Below are 21,759 nucleotides of genomic sequence, written 5' to 3'. Positions count from 1 at the left end.
ATCCTAGAATTGCCCATGACTGCCAATGTACAATTGAGTAGCTATGTCAGCACTGTAGTGAGGTTGCACACTCTAGAAATCTGTGCTCATATACAGCAATCCTTTGTAATCCTTATTCATAGAGCAGGAAGCTGCATGCAAAGTTGTGACTCTGCAGATCCACAGCCTCATGCGGCGTGTGTGTGTTTGGATGATGTTTGGAAGGTGCACCATCGGTCCGGGTGCCGTGTCTGTGAAAGACGTCCTTGGCTCGGATCTGTACAACTCATACTTACCTGGCAAGGGAGATACCATGATCAAGAAGGTGGTTCACCCAGGGCGAGGCTCAACCATTGCACTCCGGTTGTGCTGACCTCTGCGAATTCCCCAAATGCGGGAATCTCGATTGCATAATTTCTGGTAGTGGGGGACTTGTTCGCGCTCTCCCCTGATAAATTGTTGAAAGAAAACTAAACGCTTACTGAGGTGAGAAATTGGTGAATTCTCCATTGACTCGTGTAGAGACGGATGTCCTTTTGAACACAAAACGGTCGTCTTATCTTTTGATAGAATGCAGCTCCAAGTTACTTCCTCGCATTGGACTCTGTGACACCGTGAGCGGGACTGACGCTGCAGAGGATCACTCCTTCAACTCCGACACTTTTCCGGTCATCGCTTCTCGGCCTTTTGGCTAAGATCAAGTGTAGTATCTGTTCTTATCAGTTTAATATCTGATACGTCCCCTACCCGGGGACCATATATTAAATTGCTTTTTGGACCAGGGAGATGGAATAGGGGCTTGCTCCGTCCACTCCACGCATCGACCCGGTATTGCAGTACCTCCAGGAACGGTGCACCCCCCTCTCTCTATGTTTAATATGAAAAAGAGGCTTAACTGAGTAGGTAGGCCGGTCTAGCAGCACTGACGAGTTTAGATCCATTTCAAGGTTGTTCAAGCACCCTTGAAAATGAGCAAGTTATCTTTGTTTCCTATGAATTATTTGATACAACTTTGGCCAGGGGGATTGAGTCACAGCAGATGGCAGGTTGCCTGTCTCAAGGAGAGCAGACATGCCCCCTGCTGGATCTTCATCAGTATCTCTAATCACCTGCGTCGAATAGGGGGGAAAGTGCAGCGTGACACGGTGTGAGATTTGCACCTTGGGGCGGCACACAAAGAGGGAGATTGTGGGGGCATAAGAGGTTTGGCATGAAGGACATTCCACAGCGGGGCTTGTCATAGAGATGAGTCCACAGGGTGTGTCTGAGAGGCTCTCGGTTGTCCTGCTATGGGTCACACGAGGGGATTGATCGCTCTTTTCATGCTTCATGCAAGGGTGCTGCCCACTGCCCTCCGGACCGCACCGCGGCCAAGGGGTCATTCTTCCCACGGGGGAGTAAAAGGGAAGCAGCACCTGTCTGCCTGTGTACTTGCAGCATTTCCACATTTTGACCCTTGCTCCTCTGGAACACCCGAGTAGGACGTTAGTCCTGTGGCTGGAAAGCCTGGAGCTCTTTGCCGCATTTCACAAAATCTAAAAACATGACAAGAAAAAGTTGGCGCCTTGCTCTTGCTGCGCGGTGTAGGGGAATGGGTGTGGCCTGGGATTCCTTTCACCATGTCGGGGCTCACCGTGAAGGGGGTGACTGGGACCACTGTTGTGTTCGTCTGCTGTTGGTGAGCGGGGCGTACTTACTCGGCTTTCTCTTCATCACGTACAAGTCTTTCGCCTTTTACTAAAGACTTCCGTGGAGAGGAACACCCACGAGTTAGATCTATTTTTGGCAGGGTTTGCCGTTTGGCAGAGTCTCATTGTGTTTGTGAAAAGACAAGCGGGCGGCCTTCCTCAGTAAGACGTGTTTTTCAGTGTCCGTTTTACTTTTGCCAACAAGGATGTTGAATCCATGAAGATGTCGAGGCTGGACTTCTCCAGAAAATTGATTCAAGGTACGTTGAAATTTAAGCCAGAAGACTTAAACTGCATTTTAACATTGCCATATAACAAGGGATTTGATTTAAGCTTTCAAACTGCTGTGTTGCTCAGAGAATTTTGGATAAGATTTGAAAATGTAAAACCCCAATTTGCTGTGTTCAATGTGGAGAAACTGACTGACAATACGTTGAAAACCGTTATTGTCAGAATGTTCAATGAAACAGTGAATGCAGATGACATTTGTTTGTGGCTGGGGAGATATTGCACTGTTAAAGGCCAGGCTACGAAAGTGAGAGATGAGGACGGCATCTGGAATTGCGCTTGGAGGGTCCCCATCCAACAATGGCAGGACCCCCAAGGCTTCCAGGGCTTGAAACATCTGCCGTCTATGGTAGTTCTGGGAGAGAACAGGGGCTATATCCATTACCAGGGCCAACCCAAACTCTGCCGCAAGTGTGGTGAGCATGGGCACCTGGTTGAAGCATGTCAGCAGATCGTATGTGGAAAATGCAGAGAAATTGGACCCACTTTTGAAGAGTGCACCAATGGCAGACGATGCAATCTTTGTGGGGAAACAAACCACCTGTTCAGAGATTGCCCAAAGTCATTTGCCAACAAATTGAAGGCTGCAAAAGTCACAGAAAAGAGAAAAGATGGCGGACAGACAGAACAGTTAGGAGAGCAAATTGAAGTTGCTGGGCAGGAAAATTCAAATCTCCCTCCAAATCCTGTGATTGGAAGAGAGGGAACAGGTGAGGAGGGAGTGAGGGAGGGGCCTGCATTTACCCCTCCAATGGAGAGTACTCCAGAGGATGGGGTGGTGCAGGCAGAAGGCGGAGCTAGTAAGGAAGACCAACCACAGGATGATAGTGAAGATGCCTCCCTCCCCAATGCCCAGCAAACTAAGAGGCCTTTGTCTGAATTGTCCTCGGATTCTCCCATTGTGTTGGAGAAGAAGGGAAGAGTTGCGGCTCACTCAGACAGTTCATCTGTGGAGGAGCCCAGAGTCTTCCCTTCCGATTCACCCAATGAGGTTTCTTTTTTAACAATTGCTCTGCAATCGACCCCCAGGGACTCCAAATTAAATGCAACATTGCAGCAGAGGCCAACCCCCAGAGTCCCAAAGGGGAACAGAGCTCAAACCCTTCATTTTTCACCCGCAGAGATGAAGGAAGAGCTCTGTTCACAAGAAATTACCTAACTGTTTTTTAAATGTGTTTTTAACACCCTCTGAGTCTTTTAAAATGTCTTACCTGTTGTTTTTAACCATACTCATGACACTGACCTTCTCTACCATTAATGTGAGAAGTGTGAAGTCGAGAGTTAGAGCCCAGAGTGTTTTACCCTTTTTAAGTTCCTTTAAGTCAGATGTGTTTTTATTGCAGGAATGCAGCCTACCGTTTTTAAAACATTACAGACAGTGGGAGGAGATGTGGCCAAAAATGTCAATATGGAGTGGATCCAATCAAAACAAAAATGACGGAGTGGCCATTTTAATCAAAAACCCTCAAGCTCTGGTGAAGGGCAGCACTGTGGTGAGAGACAGTCGGGCACTTTTAGCACATTTGGCTTTTATGGGACAGGATTTCAACCTTTTAAATATTTACGGTTTTAACGACAAGAACGACAGGTATGACCTTTTAGAAGACTTGCAGTCCCACATGCTAGGTAGGGCACCTTTAGTTGTAGGGGGGGATTTTAACTGTATTCTAAGTAGGGAGGATAGGAGGAGAGCAGGGGAAGATTTTAAAGTAGACAAAACATCGGTTTTATTGCAGGGCATTTGTAGAGATTTTAAACTTCAGGACTGTTTTAAAATCATGCATCCCAGAGAGGAGGGCTTCACCTGGTTCGGTGGTGATGGCACCAGAGCCTCTCCCATAGATTATGTTTTTACACGGGACTGCCCACCCACCGATGCTAGATTAACTCCTGTTTTCTTCTCCGATCACCTTATGCTCTCTTGCACCCTTTCACTCTCTTCGGGCGTGACATCAGGAAGTGGTCTGTGGAAACTCAACTGCTCCCTTTTAGAAGATAGGGAGTTAGTTAGGCAGTTCAGGGAGCGGTACAAAGAGTGGCAGACCCTTCAAGACTTCTACGAAACACGTGCACACTGGTGGGAAATGGTGAAGGGAAAGACGCAGACTTTCTTTAGGCAGGCAGGTAAGAAACGAAAGAACAGGGAATACAGACGCATGATGGGACTGCAGAAACGACTACAACGTTATTTTAACCTAAACCAGATTGGCATGGATTTTAATGATGAAATTAAGCAAGTTAAAAAAGAGATGTCAGTTTTATCAGAAATTAAAAGCAAAGGTGTCATTTTAAGGAGCAGAGAACGGGAAATAGAGGAGGGTGAAAAGTGCACACGGTATTTTTTCAGGAAAATTATGAATAAAGGGGGGGGGGGCATTACAAAGCTGAAAAAAGAAGATGGTGCACAACTGAAACAATGGGCGATATTAAAGAAACAATTGAAACATTTTATTCAAACCTGTACAAAGAAAAACCTGTAAAAATGGACATCATGACCGAAGTTTTAAAATTCATTGTAAAAACAGTAAACAAAAGTGTGCTTTTATCCCAGGATTTTACTTTTTTAGAGTTAAATAAATGTATGACTGGTTTTAAAAAAGGGAAGTCCCCTGGACAAGATGGACTTCCCTTGGAGTTTTATTTGACTTTTTGGGACATTTTAGCACCTGATTTGATTACTGTTTTTATGGATTTTGAACGACTTGAGCATGAGGAGTTGCAGATTTTAACTAACCACAGATCACTTGTCTCCGTTGTGCAGGAGCGGGAACCAGTGAGTCCGGTGCGCGGGCTCGCACCCGGCGAGCCCACAACAGTTTGGCGCAACGTCAACCATCCTGCTCTCCCTAACAGACTCCGGGACCTGTCATGGATGGTGGCTCATGAGATCCTCCCGGTCAGGTCCGTCATGCACTCCCGGGGCATGTCAACGCACTCAACCTGCCCCCGACCTGGTTGTGGCGCGCCTGAGTCGGTGAGGCATCTGCTCTGGGAGTGCAGTGCTGCTGTAGACCAGTGGGCAACGGCCGGCTCCTTGCAATTCCCGTACTTACCAGCAAGGGAGGTCCTCACAGCACAACTAGTGCTATATGGGGTGAGCCAGCAAAAAATACCATCCAAAGACTTTGCAAAACAGTGGCTCACCCTAGCCGCCATCAAAGACGCCACATGGACCTCCAGAAACTTGCTGGTAAGAAAGCACATGCAGATCCCCCCCGTGGCTGTGATCCGAATGGCCGCACCAACGGTCAAAACGGCCGTAGCTGCAGGCAGCAGGCCTAGGACACAGCCACAAAGAAGAATCGCCTCTGTGCCCATTCGGATGAAGGAGCCGGAGCCACACAGCAAAAGGTCACAGCAGCAGCGGCCTGGCTCTCTGGGTGACGCAGGTGGGAAGGAGCATCAGGGAGAGGATCTCCTCTGACCACCACGACAGCATCCCGAGAGACCAAATGTTTGGGGGAGCAGAATGAGTTACCCTTGGTAGGGACTCACTGCGCTCCTGCACAAAGATAGAATTGAAAAAAAAAACCCTTTTTAACGGATGCACTCCTTTTTATGGATTTTTAATGGACACTCAATCACATAAACACCTGACATATGTTTTACAAATGAACAGCTATTTAACCTGTATTACCATTTTAGAACAATTGGTTTTATTGTTTTAAATATGGTTTTACATACTGCACATATTTATTGTAATTCATTGTATATACTATGTCCACATGTGAATATTTTATCTAAAATGTAAATCATTGTTTGAAATAATTTGAACGAGTGTCAATAAAACTTTTTCGAAAAAAAAAAAAAAAATCTGTTCTTATCAGTTTAATATCTGATACGTCCCCTACCCGGGGACCATATATTAAATTGCTTTTTGGAGCAGGGAGATGGAATAGGGGCTTGCTCCGTCCACTCCATGCATCGACCCGGTATTGCAGTACCTCCAGGAACGGTGCACTCCCCTCTCTCTATGTTTAATATGAAAAAGAGACTTAACTGAGTAGGTAGGCCGGTCTAGCAGCACTGACGAGTTTAGATCCATTTCAAGGTTGTTCAAGCACCCTTGAAAATGAGCAAATTATCTTGACTCATGACTGCCAATGTACAATTGAGTAGCTATGTCAGCACTGTAGTGAGGTTGCACACTCTAGAAATCTGTGCTCATATACAGCAATCCTTTGTAATCCTTATTCATAGAGCAGGAAGCTGCATGCAAAGTTGTGACTCTGCAGATCCACAGCCTCATGCGGCGTGTGTGTGTTTGGATGATGTTTGGAAGGTGCACCATCGGTCCGGGTGCCGTGTCTGTGAAAGAGGTCCTTGGCTCGGATCTGTACAACTCATACTTACCTGGCAAGGGAGATACCATGATCAAGAAGGTGGTTCACCCAGGGCGAGGCTCAACCATTGCACTCCGGTTGTGCTGACCTCTGCGAATTCCCCAAATGTGGGAATCTCGATTACATAATTTCTGGTAGTGGGGGACTGTGTTCGCGCTCTCCCCTGATAAATTGTTGAAAGAAAACTAAACGCTTACTGAGGTTAGAAACCAAGTGAGAAATTGGTGAATTCTCCATTGACTCGTGTAGAGACGGATGTCCTTTTGAACACAAAACGGTCGTCTTATCTTTTGATAGAATGCAGCTCCAAGTTACTTCCTCGCATTGGACTCTGTGACACCGTGAGCGGGACTGACGCTGCAGAGGATCACTCCTTCAACTCCGACACTTTTCCGGTCATCGCTTCTCGGCCTTTTGGCTAAGATCAAGTGTAGTATCTGTTCTTATCAGTTTAATATCTGATACGTCCCCTACCCGGGGACCATATATTAAATTGCTTTTTGGACCAGGGAGATGGAATAGGGGCTTGCTCCGTCCACTCCACGCATCGACCCGGTATTGCAGTACCTCCAGGAACGGTGCACCCCCCTCTCTCTATGTTTAATATGAAAAAGAGGCTTAACTGAGTAGGTAGGCCGGTCTAGCAGCACTGACGAGTTTAGATCCATTTCAAGGTTGTTCAAGCACCCTTGAAAATGAGCAAATTATCTTTGTTTCCTATGAATTATTTTATACAACTTTAATTATTTTGCGAGCCTGATCCTAGAATTGCCCATGACTGCCAATGTACAATTGAGTAGCTATGTCAGCACTGTAGTGAGGTTGCACACTCTAGAAATCTGTGCTCATATACAGCAATCCTTTGTAATCCTTATTCATAGAGCAGGAAGCTGCATGCAAAGTTGTGACTCTGCAGATCCACAGCCTCATGCGGCGTGTGTGTGTTTGGATGATGTTTGGAAGGTGCACCATCGGTCCGGGTGCCGTGTCTGTGAAAGACGTCCTTGGCTCGGATCTGTACAACTCATACTTACCTGGCAAGGGAGATACCATGATCAAGAAGGTGGTTCACCCAGGGCGAGGCTCAACCATTGCACTCCGGTTGTGCTGACCTCTGCGAATTCCCCAAATGCGGGAATCTCGATTGCATAATTTCTGGTAGTGGGGGACTTGTTCGCGCTCTCCCCTGATAAATTGTTGAAAGAAAACTAAACGCTTACTGAGGTGAGAAATTGGTGAATTCTCCATTGACTCGTGTAGAGACGGATGTCCTTTTGAACACAAAACGGTCGTCTTATCTTTTGATAGAATGCAGCTCCAAGTTACTTCCTCGCATTGGACTCTGTGACACCGTGAGCGGGACTGACGCTGCAGAGGATCACTCCTTCAACTCCGACACTTTTCCGGTCATCGCTTCTCGGCCTTTTGGCTAAGATCAAGTGTAGTATCTGTTCTTATCAGTTTAATATCTGATACGTCCCCTACCCGGGGACCATATATTAAATTGCTTTTTGGACCAGGGAGATGGAATAGGGGCTTGCTCCGTCCACTCCACGCATCGACCCGGTATTGCAGTACCTCCAGGAACGGTGCACCCCCCTCTCTCTATGTTTAATATGAAAAAGAGGCTTAACTGAGTAGGTAGGCCGGTCTAGCAGCACTGACGAGTTTAGATCCATTTCAAGGTTGTTCAAGCACCCTTGAAAATGAGCAAGTTATCTTTGTTTCCTATGAATTATTTGATACAACTTTGGCCAGGGGGATTGAGTCACAGCAGATGGCAGGTTGCCTGTCTCAAGGAGAGCAGACATGCCCCCTGCTGGATCTTCATCAGTATCTCTAATCACCTGCGTCGAATAGGGGGGAAAGTGCAGCGTGACACGGTGTGAGATTTGCACCTTGGGGCGGCACACAAAGAGGGAGATTGTGGGGGCATAAGAGGTTTGGCATGAAGGACATTCCACAGCGGGGCTTGTCATAGAGATGAGTCCACAGGGTGTGTCTGAGAGGCTCTCGGTTGTCCTGCTATGGGTCACACGAGGGGATTGATCGCTCTTTTCATGCTTCATGCAAGGGTGCTGCCCACTGCCCTCCGGACCGCACCGCGGCCAAGGGGTCATTCTTCCCACGGGGGAGTAAAAGGGAAGCAGCACCTGTCTGCCTGTGTACTTGCAGCATTTCCACATTTTGACCCTTGCTCCTCTGGAACACCCGAGTAGGACGTTAGTCCTGTGGCTGGAAAGCCTGGAGCTCTTTGCCGCATTTCACAAAATCTAAAAACATGACAAGAAAAAGTTGGCGCCTTGCTCTTGCTGCGCGGTGTAGGGGAATGGGTGTGGCCTGGGATTCCTTTCACCATGTCGGGGCTCACCATGAAGGGGGTGACTGGGACCACTGTTGTGTTCGTCTGCTGTTGGTGAGCGGGGCGTACTTACTCGGCTTTCTCTTCATCACGTACAAGTCTTTCGCCTTTTACTAAAGACTTCCGTGGAGAGGAACACCCACGAGTTAGATCTATTTTTGGCAGGGTTTGCCGTTTGGCAGAGTCTCATTGTGTTTGTGAAAAGACAAGCGGGCGGCCTTCCTCAGTAAGACGTGTTTTTCAGTGTCCGTTTTACTTTTGCCAACAAGGATGTTGAATCCATGAAGATGTCGAGGCTGGACTTCTCCAGAAAATTGATTCAAGGTACGTTGAAATTTAAGCCAGAAGACTTAAACTGCATTTTAACATTGCCATATAACAAGGGATTTGATTTAAGCTTTCAAACTGCTGTGTTGCTCAGAGAATTTTGGATAAGATTTGAAAATGTAAAACCCCAATTTGCTGTGTTCAATGTGGAGAAACTGACTGACAATACGTTGAAAACCGTTATTGTCAGAATGTTCAATGAAACAGTGAATGCAGATGACATTTGTTTGTGGCTGGGGAGATATTGCACTGTTAAAGGCCAGGCTACGAAAGTGAGAGATGAGGACGGCATCTGGAATTGCGCTTGGAGGGTCCCCATCCAACAATGGCAGGACCCCCAAGGCTTCCAGGGCTTGAAACATCTGCCGTCTATGGTAGTTCTGGGAGAGAACAGGGGCTATATCCATTACCAGGGCCAACCCAAACTCTGCCGCAAGTGTGGTGAGCATGGGCACCTGGTTGAAGCATGTCAGCAGATCGTATGTGGAAAATGCAGAGAAATTGGACCCACTTTTGAAGAGTGCACCAATGGCAGACGATGCAATCTTTGTGGGGAAACAAACCACCTGTTCAGAGATTGCCCAAAGTCATTTGCCAACAAATTGAAGGCTGCAAAAGTCACAGAAAAGAGAAAAGATGGCGGACAGACAGAACAGTTAGGAGAGCAAATTGAAGTTGATGGGCAGGAAAATTCAAATCTCCCTCCAAATCCTGTGATTGGAAGAGAGGGAACAGGTGAGGAGGGAGTGAGGGAGGGGCCTGCATTTACCCCTCCAATGGAGAGTAGTCCAGAGGATGGGGTGGTGCAGGCAGAAGGCGGAGCTAGTAAGGAAGACCAACCACAGGATGATAGTGAAGATGCCTCCCTCCCCAATGCCCAGCAAACTAAGAGGCCTTTGTCTGAATTGTCCTCGGATTCTCCCATTGTGTTGGAGAAGAAGGGAAGAGTTGCGGCTCACTCAGACAGTTCATCTGTGGAGGAGCCCAGAGTCTTCCCTTCCGATTCACCCAATGAGGTTTCTTTTTTAACAATTGCTCTGCAATCGACCCCCAGGGACTCCAAATTAAATGCAACATTGCAGCAGAGGCCAACCCCCAGAGTCCCAAAGGGGAACAGAGCTCAAACCCTTCATTTTTCACCCGCAGAGATGAAGGAAGAGCTCTGTTCACAAGAAATTACCTAACTGTTTTTTAAATGTGTTTTTAACACCCTCTGAGTCTTTTAAAATGTCTTACCTGTTGTTTTTAACCATACTCATGACACTGACCTTCTCTACCATTAATGTGAGAAGTGTGAAGTCGAGAGTTAGAGCCCAGAGTGTTTTACCCTTTTTAAGTTCCTTTAAGTCAGATGTGTTTTTATTGCAGGAATGCAGCCTACCGTTTTTAAAACATTACAGACAGTGGGAGGAGATGTGGCCAAAAATGTCAATATGGAGTGGATCCAATCAAAACAAAAATGACGGAGTGGCCATTTTAATCAAAAACCCTCAAGCTCTGGTGAAGGGCAGCACTGTGGTGAGAGACAGTCGGGCACTTTTAGCACATTTGGCTTTTATGGGACAGGATTTCAACCTTTTAAATATTTACGGTTTTAACGACAAGAACGACAGGTATGACCTTTTAGAAGACTTGCAGTCCCACATGCTAGGTAGGGCACCTTTAGTTGTAGGGGGGGATTTTAACTGTATTCTAAGTAGGGAGGATAGGAGGAGAGCAGGGGAAGATTTTAAAGTAGACAAAACATCGGTTTTATTGCAGGGCATTTGTAGAGATTTTAAACTTCAGGACTGTTTTAAAATCATGCATCCCAGAGAGGAGGGCTTCACCTGGTTCGGTGGTGATGGCACCAGAGCCTCTCGCATAGATTATGTTTTTACACGGGACTGCCCACCCACCGATGCTAGATTAACTCCTGTTTTCTTCTCCGATCACCTTATGCTCTCTTGCACCCTTTCACTCTCTTCGGGCGTGACATCAGGAAGTGGTCTGTGGAAACTCAACTGCTCCCTTTTAGAAGATAGGGAGTTAGTTAGGCAGTTCAGGGAGCGGTACAAAGAGTGGCAGACCCTTCAAGACTTCTACGAAACACGTGCACACTGGTGGGAAATGGTGAAGGGAAAGACGCAGACTTTCTTTAGGCAGGCAGGTAAGAAACGAAAGAACAGGGAATACAGACGCATGATGGGACTGCAGAAACGACTACAACGTTATTTTAACCTAAACCAGATTGGCATGGATTTTAATGATGAAATTAAGCAAGTTAAAAAAGAGATGTCAGTTTTATCAGAAATTAAAAGCAAAGGTGTCATTTTAAGGAGCAGAGAACGGGAAATAGAGGAGGGTGAAAAGTGCACACGGTATTTTTTCAGGAAAATTATGAATAAAGGGGGGGGGGGGGGGGGCATTACAAAGCTGAAAAAAGAAGATGGGTGCACAACTGAAACAATGGGCGATATTAAAGAAACAATTGAAACATTTTATTCAAACCTGTACAAAGAAAAACCTGTAAAAATGGACATCATGACCGAAGTTTTAAAATTCATTGTAAAAACAGTAAACAAAAGTGTGCTTTTATCCCAGGCTTTTACTTTTTTAGAGTTAAATAAATGTATGACTGGTTTTAAAAAAGGGAAGTCCCCTGGACAAGATGGACTTCCCTTGGAGTTTTATTTGACTTTTTGGGACATTTTAGCACCTGATTTGATTACTGTTTTTATGGATTTTGAACGACTTGACCGGCTTCCTGACAGTTTTAGAGTAGGGATAGTGACTCTCCTTTATAAACACAATGACAAGACTGACCTGAAAAACTGGAGACCAATCACGCTTTTAAACTTTGACTGTAAACTTTTTAGCAAACTTTTAGCGACACGTATGTCTATGTTTTTAGAAGACGTGATTCACCCGGATCAAGCCTGTGCCATCCTGGGGAGGAAGATCACTGACAGCCTCGTACTGATCAGAGACACCATCTGTTACGCGAGAGACAGAAACATCCGGCTAGTAGTACTAAATTTAGATTTTGAGAAAGCATTTGATCGGGTCTCGCACCAGTACCTCTTCCAGGTCCTGCGAAAAATGGGGTTCCCGGAAAGATTTATAGCTTGGGTGGGATTGCTGTACCGGTGGGTGGGATTAACTGCGGTGTCCGTCAGGGGTGTCCGTTATCTGCCCTCCTCTACATCATCTGCATAGAACCACTGGCACAGGTCTTGAGAAAGGACCAACGAATCAATGGGGTAGGACTGCCGGGGAGTGGGGGACTGGAAAACAGGTGTAACCTATACATGGACGACGTGAATATTTTATGTACCGACCTTTTATCTGTCAACAGGACCCTGGACTTGACTGACTGGTTTGGACAGGCCTCTGGGTCGAAATTAAATAGAGAAAAGACCCAAGCCCAATTTTATGGACCATGGACGGCGACTGAGACGACAGGACTCCCCCTGACTGTGACCCAGACTGACCAAAAATACTGGGAATTAAATTTGACAGGGAGGGGGAAGGGAAAACAAATTGGCCAGACGTGGTAGGGAAAGTCAGACAAAGACTAGGATACTGGGGACTTAGAGGACTGACCATGGAAGGAAAGGTTTTAATCATCAAAGCAGTGATTTTACCTTTGCTTTTATTGATCAGTTCTGTTTTTATTCCTCCTAGGCATGTGCTTTTAAATCTGGAGCGAGCCATTTTTTACTTTCTGTGGGGATCCAAGTGGGAAAGATTGAAGAGAGAAATTATGAAAAGGCCAAAGGAGAAAGGAGGAAAAGAAGTACCGGATCTGCACCTGTTTTTAGGAAGCACATACACTACAGTACACATGAAAATAGCCATGACCCCATCCAGAAACCCCAAGACAACTGCAATGACACGCTTCTGGATGGGGTCCTACCTCAGAAAACTTAAGATTTTACATGTGGACCTAAGAATACCTGTGTCTTTTAACCTGCCACCAGCCTATGTTTTTATTCAGAAGTTTTTAAGGCATTTTAACCTTGAGCATGAGGAGTTGCAGATTTTAACTAACCACAGATCACTTGTCTCCGTTGTGCAGGAGCGGGAACCAGTGAGTCCGGTGCGCGGGCTCGCACCCGGCGAGCCCACAACAGTTTGGCGCAACGTCAACCATCCTGCTCTCCCTAACAGACTCCGGGACCTGTCATGGATGGTGGCTCATGAGATCCTCCCGGTCAGGTCCGTCATGCACTCCCGGGGCATGTCAACGCACTCAACCTGCCCCCGACCTGGTTGTGGCGCGCCTGAGTCGGTGAGGCATCTGCTCTGGGAGTGCAGTGCTGCTGTAGACCAGTGGGCAACGGCCGGCTCCTTGCAATTCCCGTACTTACCAGCAAGGGAGGTCCTCACAGCACAACTAGTGCTATATGGGGTGAGCCAGCAAAAAATACCATCCAAAGACTTTGCAAAACAGTGGCTCACCCCAGCCGCCATCAAAGACGCCACATGGACCTCCAGAAACTTGCTGGTAAGAAAGCACATGCAGATCCCCCCCGTGGCTGTGATCCGAATGGCCGCAGCAACGGTCAAAACGGCCGTAGCTGCAGGCGGCAGGCCTAGGACACAGCCACAAAGAAGAATCGCCTCTGTGCCCATTCGGATGAAGGAGCCGGAGCCACACAGCAAAAGGTCACAGCAGCAGCGGCCTGGCTCTCTGGGTGAGGCAGGTGGGAAGGAGCATCAGGGAGAGGATCTCCTCTGACCACCACGACAGCATCCCGAGAGACCAAATGTTTGGGGGAGCAGAATGAGTTACCCTTGGTAGGGACTCACTGCGCTCCTGCACAAAGATAGAATTGAAAAAAAAAACCCTTTTTAACGGATGCACTCCTTTTTATGGACTTTTAATGGACACTCAATCACATAAACACCTGACATATGTTTTACAAATGAACAGCTATTTAACCTGTATTACCATTTTAGAACAATTGGTTTTATTGTTTTAAATATGGTTTTACATACTGCACATATTTATTGTAATTCATTGTATATACTATGTCCACATGTGAATATTTTATCTAAAATGTAAATCATTGTTTGAAATAATTTGAACAAGTGTCAATAAAACTTTTTCGAAAAAAAAAAAAAAATCTGTTCTTATCAGTTTAATATCTGATACGTCCCCTACCCGGGGACCATATATTAAATTGCTTTTTGGAGCAGGGAGATGGAATAGGGGCTTGCTCCGCCCACTCCACGCATCGACCCGGTATTGCAGTACCTCCAGGAACGGTGCACCCCCCTCTCTCTATGTTTAATATGAAAAAGAGACTTAACTGAGTAGGTAGGCCGGTCTAGCAGCACTGACGAGTTTAGATCCATTTCAAGGTTGTTCAAGCACCCTTGAAAATGAGCAAATTATCTTTGTTTCCTATGAATTATTTTATACAACTTTAATTATTTTGCGAGCCTGATCCTAGAATTGCCCATGACTGCCAATGTACAATTGAGTAGCTATGTCAGCACTGTAGTGAGGTTGCACACTCTAGAAATCTGTGCTCATATACAGCAATCCTTCGTAATCCTTATTCATAGAGCAGGAAGCTGCATGCAAAGTTGTGACTCTGCAGATCCACAGCCTCATGCGGCGTGTGTGTGTTTGGATGATGTTTGGAAGGTGCACCATCGGTCCGGATGCCGTGTCTGTGAAAGACTTCCTTGGCTCGGATCTGTACAACTCATACTTACCTGGCAAGGGAGATACCATGATCAAGAAGGTGGTTCACCCAGGGCGAGGCTCAACCATTGCACTCCGGTTGTGCTGACCTCTGCGAATTCCCCAAATGTGGGAATCTTGATTGCATAATTTCTGGTAGTGGGGGACTGCGTTCGCGCTCTCCCCTGATAAGTTGTTGAAAGAAAACTAAACGCTTACTGAGGTTAGAAACCAAGTGAGAAATTGGTGAATTCTCCATTGACTCGTGTAGAGACGGATGTCCTTTTGAACACAAAACGGTCGTCTTATCTTTTGATAGAATGCAGCTCCAAGTTACTTCCTCGCATTGGACTCTGTGACACCGTGAGCGGGACTGACGCTGCAGAGGATCACTCCTTCAACTCCGACACTTTTCCGGTCATCGCTTCTCGGCCTTTTGGCTAAGATCAAGTGTAGTATCTGTTCTTATCAGTTTAATATCTGATACGTCCCCTACCCGGGGACCATATATTAAATTGCTTTTTGGAGCAGGGAGATGGAATAGGGGCTTGCTCCGTCCACTCCACGCATCGACCTGGTATTGCAGTACCTCCAGGAACGGTGCACCCCCCTCTCTCTATGTTTAATATGAAAAAGAGACTTAACTGAGTAGGTAGGCCGGTCTAGCAGCACTGACGAGTTTAGATCCATTTCAAGGTTGTTCAAGCACCCTTGAAAATGAGCAAATTATCTTTGTTTCCTATGAATTATTTTATACAACTTTAATTATTTTGCGAGCCTGATCCTAGAATTGCCCATGACTGCCAATGTACAATTGAGTAGCTATGTCAGCACTGTAGTGAGGTTGCACACTCTAGAAATCTGTGCTCATATACAGCAATCCTTTGTAATCCTTATTCATAGAGCAGGAAGCTGCATGCAAAGTTGTGACTCTGCAGATCCACAGCCTCATGCGGCGTGTGTGTGTTTGGATGATGTTTGGAAGGTGCACCATCGGTCCGGGTGCCGTGTCTGTGAAAGACTTCCTTGGCTCGGATCTGTACAACTCATACTTACCTGGCAAGGGAGATACCATGATCAAGAAGGTGGTTCACCCAGGGCGAGGCTCAACCATTGCACTCCGGTTGTGCTGACCTCTGCGAATTCCCCAAATGTGGGAATCTCGATTGCATAATTTCTGGTAGTGGGGGACTGCGTTCGCGCTCTCCCCTGATAAGTTGTTGAAAGAAAACTAAACGCTTACTGAGGTTAGAAACCAAGTGAGAAATTGCTGAATTCTCCATTGACTCGTGTAGAGACGGATGTCCTTTTGAACACAAAACGGTCGTCTTATCTTTTGATAGAATGCAGCTCCAAGTTACTTCCTCGCATTGGACTCTGTGACACCGTGAGCGGGACTGACGCTGCAGAGGATCACTCCTTCAACTCCGACACTTTTCCGGTCATCGCTTCTCGGCCTTTTGGCTAAGATCAAGTGTAGTATCTGTTCTTATCAGTTTAATATCTGATACGTCCCCTACCCGGGGACCATATATTAAATTGCTTTTTGGAGCAGGGAGATGGAATAGGGGCTTGCTCCGTCCACTCCACGCATCGACCCGGTATTGCAGTACCTCCAGGAACGGTGCACCCCCTCTATCTCTATGTTTAATATGAAAAAGAGGCTTAACTGAGTAGGTAGGCCGGTCTAGCAGCACTGACGAGTTTAGATCCATTTCAAGGTTGTTCAAGCACCCTTGAAAATGAGCAAATTATCTCTGTTTCCTATGAATTATTTTATACAACTTTAATTATTTTGCGAGCCTGATCCTAGAATTGCCCATGACTGCCAATGTACAATTGAGTAGCTATGTCAGCACTGTAGTGAGGTTGCACACTCTAGAAATCTGTGCTCATATACAGCAATCCTTTGTAATCCTTATTCATAGAGCAGGAAGCTGCATGCAAAGTTGTGACTCTGCAGATCCACAGCCTCATGCGGCGTGTGTGTGTTTGGATGATGTTTGGAAGGTGCACCATCGGTCCGGGTGCCGTGTCTGTGAAAGACTTCCTTGGCTCGGATCTGTACAACTCATACTTACCTGGCAAGGGAGATACCATGATCAAGAAGGTGGTTCACCCAGGGCGAGGCTCAACCATTGCACTCCGGTTGTGCTGACCTCTGCGAATTCCCCAAATGTGGGAATCTCGATTGCATAATTTCTGGTAGTGGGGGACTGCGTTCGCGCTCTCCCCTGATAAGTTGTTGAAAGAAAACTAAACGCTTACTGAGGTTAGAAACCAAGTGAGAAATTGGTGAATTCTCCATTGACTCGTGTAGAGACGGATGTCCTTTTGAACACAAAACGGTCGTCTTATCTTTTGATAGAATGCAGCTCCAAGTTACTTCCTCGCATTGGACTCTGTGACACCGTGAGCGGGACTGACGCTGCAGAGTATCACTCCTTCAACTCCGACACTTTTCCGGTCATCGCTTCTCGGCCTTTTGGCTAAGATCAAGTGTAGTATCTGTTCTTATCAGTTTAATATCTGATACGTCCCCTACCCGGGGACCATATATTAAATTGCTTTTTGGAGCAGGGAGATGGAATAGGGGCTTGCTTCGTCCACTCCACGCATCGCCCCGGTATTGCAGTACCTCCAGGAACGGTGCACCCCCTCTATCTCTATGTTTAATATGAAAAAGAGGCTTAACTGAGTAGGTAGGCCGGTCTAGCAGCACTGACGAGTTTAGATCCATTTCAAGGTTGTTCAAGCACCCTTGAAAATGAGCAAGCCATCTTTGTTTCCTATGAATTATATGATACAACTTTGGCCAGGGGGATTGAGTCACAGCAGATGGCAGGTTGCCTGTCTCAAGGAGAGCAGACATGCCCCCTGCTGGATCTTCATCAGTATCTCTAATCACCTGCGTCGAATAGGGGGGAAAGTGCAGCGTGACACGGTGTGAGATTTGCACCTTGGGGCGGCACACAAAGAGGGAGATTGTGGGGGCATAAGAGGTTTGGCATGAAGGACATTCCACAGCGGGGCTTGTCATAGAGATGAGTCCACAGGGTGTGTCTGAGAGGCTCTCGGTTGTCCTGCTATGGGTCACACGAGGGGATTGATCGCTCTTTTCATGCTTCATGCAAGGGTGCTGCCCACTGCCCTCCGGACCGCACCGCGGCCAAGGGGTCATTCTTCCCACGGGGGAGTAAAAGGGAAGCAGCACCTGTCTGCCTGTGTACTTGCAGCATTTCCACATTTTGACCCTTGCTCCTCTGGAACACCCGAGTAGGACGTTAGTCCTGTGGCTGGAAAGCCTGGAGCTCTTTGCCGCATTTCACAAAATCTAAAAACATGACAAGAAAAAGTTGGCGCCTTGCTCTTGCTGCGCGGTGTAGGGGAATGGGTGTGGCCTGGGATTCCTTTCACCATGTCGGGGCTCACCGTGAAGGGGGTGACTGGGACCACTGTTGTGTTCGTCTGCTGTTGGTGAGCGGGGCGTACTTACTCGGCTTTCTCTTCATCACGTACAAGTCTTTCGCCTTTTACTAAAGACTTCCGTGGAGAGGAACACCCACGAGTTAGATCTATTTTTGGCAGGCTTTGCCGTTTGGCAGAGTCTCATTGTGTTTGTGAAAAGACAAGCGGGCGGCCTTCCTCAGTAAGATGTGTTTTTCAGTGTCCGTTTTACTTTTGCCAACAAGGATGTTGAATCCATGAAGATGTCGAGGCTGGACTTCTCCAGAAAATTGATTCAAGGTACGTTGAAATTTAAGCCAGAAGACTTAAACTGCATTTTAACATTGCCATATAACAAGGGATTTGATTTAAGCTTTCAAACTGCTGTGTTGCTCAGAGAATTTTGGATAAGATTTGAAAATGTAAAACCCCAATTTGCTGTGTTCAATGTGGAGAAACTGACTGACAATACGTTGAAAACCGTTATTGTCAGAATGTTCAATGAAACAGTGAATGCAGATGACATTTGTTTGTGGCTGGGGAGATATTGCACTGTTAAAGGCCAGGCTACGAAAGTGAGAGATGAGGACGGCATCTGGAATTGCGCTTGGAGGGTCCCCATCCAACAATGGCAGGACCCCCAAGGCTTCCAGGGCTTGAAACATCTGCCGTCTATGGTAGTTCTGGGAGAGAACAGGGGCTATATCCATTACCAGGGCCAACCCAAACTCTGCCGCAAGTGTGGTGAGCATGGGCACCTGGTTGAAGCATGTCAGCAGATCGTATGTGGAAAATGCAGAGAAATTGGACCCACTTTTGAAGAGTGCACCAATGGCAGACGATGCAATCTTTGTGGGGAAACAAACCACCTGTTCAGAGATTGCCCAAAGTCATTTGCCAACAAATTGAAGGCTGCAAAAGTCACAGAAAAGAGAAAAGATGGCGGACAGACAGAACAGTTAGGAGAGCAAATTGAAGTTGCTGGGCAGGAAAATTCAAATCTCCCTCCAAATCCTGTGATTGGAAGAGAGGGAACAGGTGAGGAGGGAGTGAGGGAGGGGCCTGCATTTACCCCTCCAATGGAGAGTACTCCAGAGGATGGGGTGGTGCAGGCAGAAGGCGGAGCTAGTAAGGAAGACCAACCACAGGATGATAGTGAAGATGCCTCCCTCCCCAATGCCCAGCAAACTAAGAGGCCTTTGTCTGAATTGTCCTCGGATTCTCCCATTGTGTTGGAGAAGAAGGGAAGAGTTGCGGCTCACTCAGACAGTTCATCTGTGGAGGAGCCCAGAGTCTTCCCTTCCGATTCACCCAATGAGGTTTCTTTTTTAACAATTGCTCTGCAATCGACCCCCAGGGACTCCAAATTAAATGCAACATTGCAGCAGAGGCCAACCCCCAGAGTCCCAAAGGGGAACAGAGCTCAAACCCTTCATTTTTCACCCGCAGAGATGAAGGAAGAGCTCTGTTCACAAGAAATTACCTAACTGTTTTTTAAATGTGTTTTTAACACCCTCTGAGTCTTTTAAAATGTCTTACCTGTTGTTTTTAACCATACTCATGACACTGACCTTCTCTACCATTAATGTGAGAAGTGTGAAGTCGAGAGTTAGAGCCCAGAGTGTTTTACCCTTTTTAAGTTCCTTTAAGTCAGATGTGTTTTTATTGCAGGAATGCAGCCTACCGTTTTTAAAACATTACAGACAGTGGGAGGAGATGTGGCCAAAAATGTCAATATGGAGTGGATCCAATCAAAACAAAAATGACGGAGTGGCCATTTTAATCAAAAACCCTCAAGCTCTGGTGAAGGGCAGCACTGTGGTGAGAGACAGTCGGGCACTTTTAGCACATTTGGCTTTTATGGGACAGGATTTCAACCTTTTAAATATTTACGGTTTTAACGACAAGAACGACAGGTATGACCTTTTAGAAGACTTGCAGTCCCACATGCTAGGTAGGGCACCTTTAGTTGTAGGGGGGGATTTTAACTGTATTCTAAGTAGGGAGGATAGGAGGAGAGCAGGGGAAGATTTTAAAGTAGACAAAACATCGGTTTTATTGCAGGGCATTTGTAGAGATTTTAAACTTCAGGACTGTTTTAAAATCATGCATCCCAGAGAGGAGGGCTTCACCTGGTTCGGTGGTGATGGCACCAGAGCCTCTCCCATAGATTATGTTTTTACACGGGACTGCCCACCCACCGATGCTAGATTAACTCCTGTTTTCTTCTCCGATCACCTTATGCTCTCTTGCACCCTTTCACTCTCTTCGGGCGTGACATCAGGAAGTGGTCTGTGGAAACTCAACTGCTCCCTTTTAGAAGATAGGGAGTTAGTTAGGCAGTTCAGGGAGCGGTACAAAGAGTGGCAGACCCTTCAAGACTTCTACGAAACACGTGCACACTGGTGGGAAATGGTGAAGGGAAAGACGCAGACTTTCTTTAGGCAGGCAGGTAAGAAACGAAAGAACAGGGAATACAGACGCATGATGGGACTGCAGAAACGACTACAACGTTATTTTAACCTAAACCAGATTGGCATGGATTTTAATGATGAAATTAAGCAAGTTAAAAAAGAGATGTCAGTTTTATCAGAAATTAAAAGCAAAGGTGTCATTTTAAGGAGCAGAGAACGGGAAATAGAGGAGGGTGAAAAGTGCACACGGTATTTTTTCAGGAAAATTATGAATAAAGGGGGGGGGGGCATTACAAAGCTGAAAAAAGAAGATGGTGCACAACTGAAACAATGGGCGATATTAAAGAAACAATTGAAACATTTTATTCAAACCTGTACAAAGAAAAACCTGTAAAAATGGACATCATGACCGAAGTTTTAAAATTCATTGTAAAAACAGTAAACAAAAGTGTGCTTTTATCCCAGGATTTTACTTTTTTAGAGTTAAATAAATGTATGACTGGTTTTAAAAAAGGGAAGTCCCCTGGACAAGATGGACTTCCCTTGGAGTTTTATTTGACTTTTTGGGACATTTTAGCACCTGATTTGATTACTGTTTTTATGGATTTTGAACGACTTGAGCATGAGGAGTTGCAGATTTTAACTAACCACAGATCACTTGTCTCCGTTGTGCAGGAGCGGGAACCAGTGAGTCCGGTGCGCGGGCTCGCACCCGGCGAGCCCACAACAGTTTGGCGCAACGTCAACCATCCTGCTCTCCCTAACAGACTCCGGGACCTGTCATGGATGGTGGCTCATGAGATCCTCCCGGTCAGGTCCGTCATGCACTCCCGGGGCATGTCAACGCACTCAACCTGCCCCCGACCTGGTTGTGGCGCGCCTGAGTCGGTGAGGCATCTGCTCTGGGAGTGCAGTGCTGCTGTAGACCAGTGGGCAACGGCCGGCTCCTTGCAATTCCCGTACTTACCAGCAAGGGAGGTCCTCACAGCACAACTAGTGCTATATGGGGTGAGCCAGCAAAAAATACCATCCAAAGACTTTGCAAAACAGTGGCTCACCCTAGCCGCCATCAAAGACGCCACATGGACCTCCAGAAACTTGCTGGTAAGAAAGCACATGCAGATCCCCCCCGTGGCTGTGATCCGAATGGCCGCACCAACGGTCAAAACGGCCGTAGCTGCAGGCAGCAGGCCTAGGACACAGCCACAAAGAAGAATCGCCTCTGTGCCCATTC

At 46.6% G+C, this 21,759-nt stretch overlaps 15 non-coding genes and 2 pseudogenes across 15 annotated transcripts; all 17 read left to right on the top strand.

The window, feature by feature from the left end:
* The first annotated feature begins 267 nt into the window (after positions 1 to 267).
* LOC128382147 (U1 spliceosomal RNA) lies at positions 268 to 430 on the top strand. The gene has a single exon (XR_008323679.1). It is a non-coding gene; the product is annotated as a U1 spliceosomal RNA (small nuclear RNA).
* Positions 431 to 650: 220 nt separating this feature from the next.
* Positions 651 to 841, top strand: LOC128382601 (U2 spliceosomal RNA). Its single transcript, XR_008323773.1, has one exon. It is a non-coding gene; the product is annotated as a U2 spliceosomal RNA (small nuclear RNA).
* An 831-nt stretch (positions 842 to 1,672) lies between these two features.
* On the top strand, positions 1,673 to 1,787 carry LOC128383304 (U5 spliceosomal RNA). The gene has a single exon (XR_008323884.1). It is a non-coding gene; the product is annotated as a U5 spliceosomal RNA (small nuclear RNA).
* A 3,953-nt stretch (positions 1,788 to 5,740) lies between these two features.
* Positions 5,741 to 5,921, top strand: LOC128382966 (uncharacterized; annotated as a pseudogene).
* A 379-nt stretch (positions 5,922 to 6,300) lies between these two features.
* Positions 6,301 to 6,464, top strand: LOC128382054 (U1 spliceosomal RNA). Its single transcript, XR_008323663.1, has one exon. It is a non-coding gene; the product is annotated as a U1 spliceosomal RNA (small nuclear RNA).
* A 232-nt stretch (positions 6,465 to 6,696) lies between these two features.
* LOC128382593 (U2 spliceosomal RNA) lies at positions 6,697 to 6,887 on the top strand. The gene has a single exon (XR_008323770.1). It is a non-coding gene; the product is annotated as a U2 spliceosomal RNA (small nuclear RNA).
* Positions 6,888 to 7,324: 437 nt separating this feature from the next.
* On the top strand, positions 7,325 to 7,487 carry LOC128382141 (U1 spliceosomal RNA). Its single transcript, XR_008323678.1, has one exon. It is a non-coding gene; the product is annotated as a U1 spliceosomal RNA (small nuclear RNA).
* A 220-nt stretch (positions 7,488 to 7,707) lies between these two features.
* LOC128382586 (U2 spliceosomal RNA) lies at positions 7,708 to 7,898 on the top strand. Its single transcript, XR_008323769.1, has one exon. It is a non-coding gene; the product is annotated as a U2 spliceosomal RNA (small nuclear RNA).
* Positions 7,899 to 8,729: 831 nt separating this feature from the next.
* Positions 8,730 to 8,844, top strand: LOC128383297 (U5 spliceosomal RNA). The gene has a single exon (XR_008323883.1). It is a non-coding gene; the product is annotated as a U5 spliceosomal RNA (small nuclear RNA).
* Positions 8,845 to 14,071: 5,227 nt separating this feature from the next.
* Positions 14,072 to 14,251, top strand: LOC128382814 (uncharacterized; annotated as a pseudogene).
* A 437-nt stretch (positions 14,252 to 14,688) lies between these two features.
* Positions 14,689 to 14,852, top strand: LOC128381892 (U1 spliceosomal RNA). The gene has a single exon (XR_008323611.1). It is a non-coding gene; the product is annotated as a U1 spliceosomal RNA (small nuclear RNA).
* Positions 14,853 to 15,084: 232 nt separating this feature from the next.
* Positions 15,085 to 15,275, top strand: LOC128382243 (U2 spliceosomal RNA). The gene has a single exon (XR_008323712.1). It is a non-coding gene; the product is annotated as a U2 spliceosomal RNA (small nuclear RNA).
* Positions 15,276 to 15,712: 437 nt separating this feature from the next.
* On the top strand, positions 15,713 to 15,876 carry LOC128381771 (U1 spliceosomal RNA). The gene has a single exon (XR_008323594.1). It is a non-coding gene; the product is annotated as a U1 spliceosomal RNA (small nuclear RNA).
* Positions 15,877 to 16,108: 232 nt separating this feature from the next.
* On the top strand, positions 16,109 to 16,299 carry LOC128382296 (U2 spliceosomal RNA). The gene has a single exon (XR_008323724.1). It is a non-coding gene; the product is annotated as a U2 spliceosomal RNA (small nuclear RNA).
* A 438-nt stretch (positions 16,300 to 16,737) lies between these two features.
* Positions 16,738 to 16,901, top strand: LOC128381765 (U1 spliceosomal RNA). Its single transcript, XR_008323593.1, has one exon. It is a non-coding gene; the product is annotated as a U1 spliceosomal RNA (small nuclear RNA).
* Positions 16,902 to 17,133: 232 nt separating this feature from the next.
* On the top strand, positions 17,134 to 17,324 carry LOC128382715 (U2 spliceosomal RNA). Its single transcript, XR_008323798.1, has one exon. It is a non-coding gene; the product is annotated as a U2 spliceosomal RNA (small nuclear RNA).
* Positions 17,325 to 18,156: 832 nt separating this feature from the next.
* Positions 18,157 to 18,272, top strand: LOC128383439 (U5 spliceosomal RNA). Its single transcript, XR_008323911.1, has one exon. It is a non-coding gene; the product is annotated as a U5 spliceosomal RNA (small nuclear RNA).
* Positions 18,273 to 21,759: the final 3,487 nt, after the last annotated feature.

The sequence above is a fragment of the Scomber japonicus genome, chromosome 2 (genome assembly GCF_027409825.1).
Source record: "Scomber japonicus isolate fScoJap1 chromosome 2, fScoJap1.pri, whole genome shotgun sequence".
Taxonomy (NCBI): domain Eukaryota; kingdom Metazoa; phylum Chordata; class Actinopteri; order Scombriformes; family Scombridae; genus Scomber; species Scomber japonicus.
The sequence above is the reverse complement of the archived record's forward strand: the minus strand, read 5'-3'. Positions and strand labels throughout refer to the sequence as shown.